Below are 7,760 nucleotides of genomic sequence, written 5' to 3'. Positions count from 1 at the left end.
GACTGTCTACTCACTCTGTTGATTCTTTACTGTGCAAAACCATTTTAGTTTGCTATATTCCCATTTGTCTATTTTTTGTTGTTGCTTATTCCTTTGTAGTCTTACCCATAAATTATTTTCCTAGACCAATGTCCTGAAGCATATATCCTATGTTTCCTCAATTAGTTTTATAGTTTTTATCTTACATTTAAGGCCATAGCCCATTTTGAGTTGATGTTCATGAGAGCTATGTGATTAGTTTCATTCTTCTGCATGTGGGTATCAAGTTTCCAAGTGCCAATTACTGAAGAAGGTCTCCTTCTGTAATGTACATTCTTGGTACCTTTGTTGAAAGTCAGTTGACTGTAAATACTTGGATCTCTATTCTGTTCTATTCGTATATGTGTCTGTTTATATACCAATACAATGCTGTTTAGATTACTGTCACTTTGTAGTTTATTTTAACAGCCAGGCAGTGTGATGTCACCAACTTTGATACTTTTGCTCATGATTGATTAGGCTATTTGAAATGTTTTGAGCTTCCATATATATTTCAGAAATTTTTTTTCTATTCCTGTGAAAAACGTTATTGGTATTTGGTTAGGGATTGTTTTGATCTGTACAATGTTTTGGGTAGTATGATATTTTCAACATATTAACTCTTTCAACCCATAAGCATGAAATGTCTTTCCATTTTTTGTGTTTTTATTTTCTTTCATCAAAATTTTGTGGTTTTCATTGTAGAGAAAATAATTTCTTTTATAATAGATACCAAAAAATAAAATAACTAGATATAAATTTAACCAAGAGGGTGAAATTTTGGTTAAATTTATATCTAGTTATTTTATTTTTTGGTATCTGTTGCAAGGAGATTACTTTCTTGATTTTTTCAGCTAGTCTATTATTTGTGTGTAGAAATGCTACTGATTTTTGCCTGATGGCTTTGTATCCTGCAGCTGTACTGAATTAATTTATCAGGCCTAATTATTTTTTGGTGGAGCCTCTAAATATTTGTTTATACATGATCATGTCATATATTATGAATACAATTTTACTTCCTCTTTTCCAATTTGGCTGCCATTTATTTCTTTCTCTTGTAGAATTAATTTTTCTAAGACTTCCAGTGTTATGTTGAATGAGAGTGGTGAAAGTGGGCATCTTTGTCTCCTTCCTGTTTGCAGAAGAAATGTTTTCAGTTTTTCCTCATTGAATATGATGTTAACTGTGACCTTTACTGTGCTGAAGTGTGCTCCTCTGTAGCTAATTTGTTGGGACTTTGTTAGATTTTAACAAATATTTTTTCTGTGTTTATTCAGATGATTATACAAGTTTTTGTTCTTCATTCTGTTGATGTGACGTATCACATTTATTGATATGCATATGTTGAACCATCCTTGCATCACTGGGATTAATTTCACTTGATTATACTATATTATCATTTTGTTGTGCTATTGGATTCAGTTTGTTAGTATTTTATGGAGAATTTTTGAATTTATGTTCATCAGGAATATTAGCCTGTAACTTTTCTTTTTTGTTGTGACTGTCTGACTTTGATATCCAGGTAAAACTGACCTCATAGAATAAGTTAGGAAGAATTTCCTCCTCTTTAAGCTTTTTGAACATTTTGAGACATTTCTATTAGATCTTCTTTAAATGTTTGGTAGGATAGAGCAGTAAAGTCACCTGGTCCTCACCTTTTCTTTATTGGGAGATTCGTATTACAGATTCAACATTATTATTTGTTATTGGTATGTTTGTATTTTCTATTTCTTCTTGTCTCAATCTTAGTAAGTTATTTTTTACTAAGAATTTATTTGTTTACTCTGTGTTTCCCAATTTTTCGATATGTAGTTTTTTATAATATCCTCTAGTAATTTTTGTACTTTTGTGGGGTCAGTAGTAACATCTTTCTTTTCATTTCTGATTTTTTTAAATTTTGGTTCTCTCTCTCTCTTTTTATTTTTATTTTGCATAGTCTCTCTCACACCTTGCTGATTTTCTTTATCTTTTCAAGCAACTAACTTTTGAATTCATTGATTTTTTTTTCTATTGTGTTTTTACATCTATTACATTTAGTTCTGTTCTGATTTTTCTTATTTTGCTACTACTAATTTTGGGGTTGACTTTTCTTACCTCATCAGTTTCTTGAGGTTCATCATTAGGTTGTTTATTTGAATCTTTCTATTTTTTTAAATGTAGGGTTTCTTTTTTGCCAAAACTTCCCTCTTAGCACTGCTTTTGCTGTGTTTCTGAGGTTTTAAGAGCTGTGTTTCCTTTGTTCTTTTCTTCCTCTCGTATTGTTTATCTTTGTAGTATGGTGGTTTTCTGTAGAAATAACATTCGGTTCCTTTCTCTAGAGGAGTGTACACTTTAGTACTGTATCTGCTTTCCCAGGGAGATTTATACTCTTCTAGTTTTTCATGATGGTAGATATTATTCTTTTGTTTTAGGATAAAGACGTAGAACTCCCTGAGTCAGTTCTTGGAGGGATGGTGTAATGGCAGTGAATTCCCTCAGGTTTTTTTTTTTTTTTTCCCCTCAGGGAAAGACTTTATCTCATCTTCATTTCTGAAGGATAGCTTTGCTGGTTAAAGTCTTTTTGGTTGACTTCTCTTTTTTCTTTCAGTACTTTGAAAATAGTATCCCATTCTCTCCTGCCCTGTAAGGTTTCTGCTGAGACATCTGCTGTTAGTTTGATGAGTATTACTTATATGTGTGATTTGATGCTTTTCTTATGCTGTTTTTAGAATTATCTTTTTGTCTTTGATGTTTAAAAATTTAACTATAATGTTCCAGGAAAAGTCCTTGTTGGGCTGAATCTATTTGGAAACGTTTTAGCTTCCTATATCTGGATATGTTTCTCAAGACTTGGACATTTTTCATTTATTATTTCATTATAAGTTTTCTATCACTTTTCCCACCTCTTCTCCCTATGGAACTTCCAAAATTAAATATGTGTTCTCTTATTGGTGTTCCAATATCATGTGGCCTTTTAAAATCATTTATTATTATTTTTTCTTCTTTTTTTGTCTGAATGAGTGACTTAAAAATTTGTCTTCATTTCATAAATTGGTTTTCTATTATTTGTATTGTCTGTGTGTGGTCTCTTTTTATTTCCTACAATTAACATTGGTCGTGTATGCAAGTTCCTCAGTAGCTTAGGCTATGGTTGTTTGTGAAGGTCATGGTGTACCTTTTCTGAGAAAAGGGACACTTGGGTGGAATAATCCTCAGGCCTCTACAGGGTGTGTGCAGACACTAGCAGTGGTAAAAGCGAGGCACACGGAGGCCAATTATGGGACTCCTATTTGTTGTGCTGCTGGATGTGGAGGGTTGGTCAGGCAGCAATGGCAGCCGGTGTCAGGTGGTGCGGACCTCAGGCCCCTGGGTGGTATGTGTGGGCACTGGCAATAGTGATGGTAGTCCCCAGTTGGGTGATTTATTGGGCTCCTGGGTGGCATGCACAGCCACCTGCAGTCCTTGAGCTCCCAAATGTCATGTGTGAGCCAGTTCAGGGCCCTCAGATGGTATATGCATGGGCACCAGTGTTGGCAGCAGTGGGGCCCAGGGCCTGGCAATTTTTCAGTCCTTTGGTCGTGTGTGCAGTCTCAAGTGATGGCTACAGCATGTACACATGTGCGTCTTGGTGGCAGACCCCAGGCAAACTGCTTCTTGGACGCCCATGAGACCAGTCCTTAGGTCCTCAGGCGGGGCACATGAACCTGCATGGGTCAGTTTGCTGGCCTAGAGGTGACACCTGTGGATGCATGTTGGATCCACCACTAGACAAGTGATATGACCATAAAGAGCGGCAGAACCAAATGGCTCTCAGACTTTGCAGAGTACATCCTTTGACTTCCTATGTCCTAAGGGCAGCCTCCCTGATGCGCTGGGCCACCTGTTCCTTGAGATCTAGGCCGTAGTGGAGGCCTCATTGCCATGGATATGGTTAAACCCTTGTGTCCAGCTGATGTCATGATGCTGCAGCCTTCTGATTGGATGTAGGGGGATATGGGTGGAGCCTCACGGATGTGGAGATGCAGGGGCTGTTAGGCCCCAAGTCAGGGCAGAATGTAGTATGATGGTAGCTTCACTCTCAAAATGACACTGTACTGCAGCAGCCGGGGGACTTGGGTGTGTCTGGGGGGTTTCAGTGGAGCTATTTCCTTAGAACATTTCAGTCTCATGGACTCTAGGCAACTCCTTATTTTGGGCTCAGGGCCTGTGAAGGATGATAAACTCTGCTATAATGTGGACTGCGGGCCTCTGTGGTGGAAGTGTAGAATACTGGGGCTTTCTGTTTACTTTTTTTCCATGATGGGGCGTCTTTCTTGACTCCAAACCAACCCTGGCTGACTGGTGTGCTTCCCTCTCTGTGTTATCATCTGGAGTTTCTACAGTTTAAAGAGCTTTTGTCACTTCTTTTCTGAATTCCAATGTTCCCTCTTAGATACTCTATTCAACATGTAGTTATTTACTTGCTGTTTGGGTCCTTCTGTTTGGAGAAGGCAAGTGCTGGATGACTCTGGTCAGCCATCTGGATGACACCTCCAGAGGTACAGATTTACACTGACTCACGTACAGTGATTATGAGCTTGGCTGAATGGTCAGGAATGTGGAAGGAATATTATTAGAAAACTGAGGAAAGAGATATGTGGATATGTGGATAAAACTCTTCTAATGAGGACAAAGTATACAGACAATTGTGTCTTACGTTTGTATTCATTAAGAATAAATCTTAGCAATGAAGATCTTAATAATCAAGTGTATAGGACAATCTGTGCTGTAGATATTAGAAGACTTCTTTTCCCAGTCAACCATGTTTATGCTCCATAAGTTTAGAAATAAAAGTTGTCCACTCAACAGGGTTATAGTACACATTGGGTTCAACAGCATGGACCTGCAATCACTAAGGCCTCTATGGTTAGATCCACTGCTGATTGTCAAACCTGTTAGTAGGAAAGACCAACAGTGACCTATTAGTATGGCACATTCCTGGTGCAACCTAGTGGCAAATTAATTACACAGAAACATTTCGAAGGTCATGGAATTGACCATTATATGACATAGATTTGCCTTTCTTATACACAGTGCTTCTTTTCAAAGCACCACCTGTAAACCACTAAAATGTTTTTCTTACAATCATGATGTTTCACACACTATTGCTTGTGACCACAGAACATATTTTATAGCAAACAAATTGTGGCTATGGGGTTCTACTTATTGGTTTCATTGGCCTTCGTATGTTCTCTGTTACTGTAAAGTAGTTGACGTAATAGAATTGGAAAGTGGCTATTTTTTAAAAATAATCTCTTTTTTGGGAACATGTTAAATTTAAAGGTTTCCAAGATAGTACAGAGAACTCTCATATATCTCTCACTAAGTTTCAGTTTCAATTAACATAACATTTAGTTAATGTTGTCTTGTTACTATGGCATATTTTTCAAAACTAAGGAACAAATATTAGTATTACTATTAATTAATTCTAGGCCTTATTGAGATTGTATCAGTTTTTCTCCTAATGCCCTTTCTCTTCCAGCATCCGGTACAAGACACCATTCTGCAATTAGCTGTCATGTCTCCTTAGTCTCTTTCGTTCTGTGACAATTTCTGAGTTTTTCTTAAGTTTCATGTCTTTGACACTCATAGGAGTAGTGGTCAGTTATGTTGCGGGATTTCTCTCAATTTGGGTTTGTCTGATGTTTTTGTCATGACTATGCTGGAGTTATGGGTTTTTATAAAGAATGATGCAGAAATGATATGCCCTTGTCATTATGTCCTATCAGAGGGCACATTATATTAGAATAACATCACTGGTGATGTTAACCTTAATCATTTATTTAAGGTGGCATTTGCCACATTTCCCCACTGTAAAGTTACTATTTTACCCTTTCCATATCGCACTTTACGTCCAGTCCACCACAAACAAAGTGAGCGAGTTTAAAGTTCAGTTTCTAGAGGAAATAATATTCTTCTTTAAAAAAGAGTAGTTTCCTCTTTCTAATTTATTTCTTCATTCATTCAATCATTTATAACAGTAAGAAAACATACATATTTATTTGTATACTTTGGGTAATAATCCCGTAATTTATTTTTCATTGTGTTGTTCAAATATTATGGTTCTGGACATTGACAGCTCTTTCCTGGTGGCTCCTGGGTCCCTTTTACATGCCATAGTCCCTTTGAATATTTAGCACTTCCTTTCTTTCTTGTTCTCCAAGCTAGTCTTGCATTTTTGTGGATCCAGACTATGAGCAAGTTTTAAAAGCTCAGTTTTCTTGAGAGGTTGGTTTAATAAACACCACCAAAGATATCTAAAGGAATTGAACATACTATTTTGGGAAGACAGTTACTTTGTTTTGGTTATGTAACAAATCGTTTGTAACATGTTATTAAGAAGTGTGATTTGATTGTTGTCTTTGTTTGGAAGTTAAGAATGTTTTAAAAAGTATATAGATGGCATGTTGAAAGAGTGTGAACTGTGGTGGGCTTGGAATGCATCAATGTCGTGTCATGATAATGTATATACGTTGGTTTCTGTACACTGTTCCTGGACTCCCATAGCCTTTGTTAGAGTTTTGTTATAATGTCAGTGTGCTTTAGGCCTCAGGATCAGACCTCAGGAAACAGAAGTTCTCTCTCTGAAATTCTCCTGTCCTTTTATTTGGCCAAGACAGGACTTTAATCTTTTAGTGGGTTAAAAGATCATTATTCCAGAGTAGTCCTGCCTCATACATATAGTATGAAATCTAACTAACAGCCATGTGCCCTTTTGATGCAATCACACATCTACATGTGGACACCTCTATATGTGATTGGACAAAAAGGCTACATGGTTGTCAGGCACACCTATGTATTAAGCCTCCATAAAACCCCCAAAGGACAGGGTTTGAAGAACTTCTGGAGAGCTGAACAAGTGGAGGTTCCTGGAGGATGACTCGCCAAGGAAGGGTTAGGGAAGCCTGTGAGTCTTTTCACCTGTATCCTCTGTAGTATCTTTTAAAATAAACTAGTAAACAAAAGCAACGGTTTTCCTGGGTTCTTTGAACTGCTTCAGAAAATTAATGAAAGCCAAAGAGGGAGTCATGGAAACCTTGACTTGAAGACGGTTGATCAGAAGTTCTGGAGTCTAGGACTTGTAATGGATGTCTAGTGGGAGGCATACATCGGGACTGAACTCTCAGTCTGGGGGATCTGATCCTATCTCTAGGTAGTGTTGGAATTGAATTGTAGAACACCCCGTTAATGTCCGCTGCAGAATTTATTGCTTGCTTGGTGGTGAAGAGGACCCCACCCACCTAGGTTTTATAACAGCAGTCTTCTCCTCTGTTGATGATTGCTATGGTCTGAAAGCAGACCAAAAACCAAAAGATTAAAAAAACAAAAACAAACAAACAAACAAACAAACAAAACAGTCAACTTAGTTAAATTAGTAATGAAATGTTCTAGGCATAAGCTTTGCAGCATAGCTCCAAGACAGTATTAGCCACAGAAGAAACTTTGTGCATAATTTGAAATGTGCACGTAAAGGCCAGCCATATTTTTATATACTGGGAATGTTGGAACAGGGTGCTGTGATGCTTCTGCTGCTTGTGCACATTGTCACTGATCTGCTGGCTTATGGGTTGTTATGAAACAGCAACTCACCTTAGTGCTCCTCCGGTTCCGACTGGTTATACTCCTTCAGCTTTTCTGAGTCCTTGGCCACAGCATGCAACACTGGGGCATCAGTAACTAGGCTCTCAGTTTCTCCATGTTTTGTTGGATCCCTTCCTTGAGTT

The sequence above is a fragment of the Mandrillus leucophaeus genome, unplaced genomic scaffold, assembly GCF_000951045.1.
Source record: "Mandrillus leucophaeus isolate KB7577 unplaced genomic scaffold, Mleu.le_1.0 Scaffold896, whole genome shotgun sequence".
Classification (NCBI taxonomy): Eukaryota; Metazoa; Chordata; class Mammalia; order Primates; family Cercopithecidae; genus Mandrillus; species Mandrillus leucophaeus.
This window is presented reverse-complemented; position numbering follows the sequence as displayed.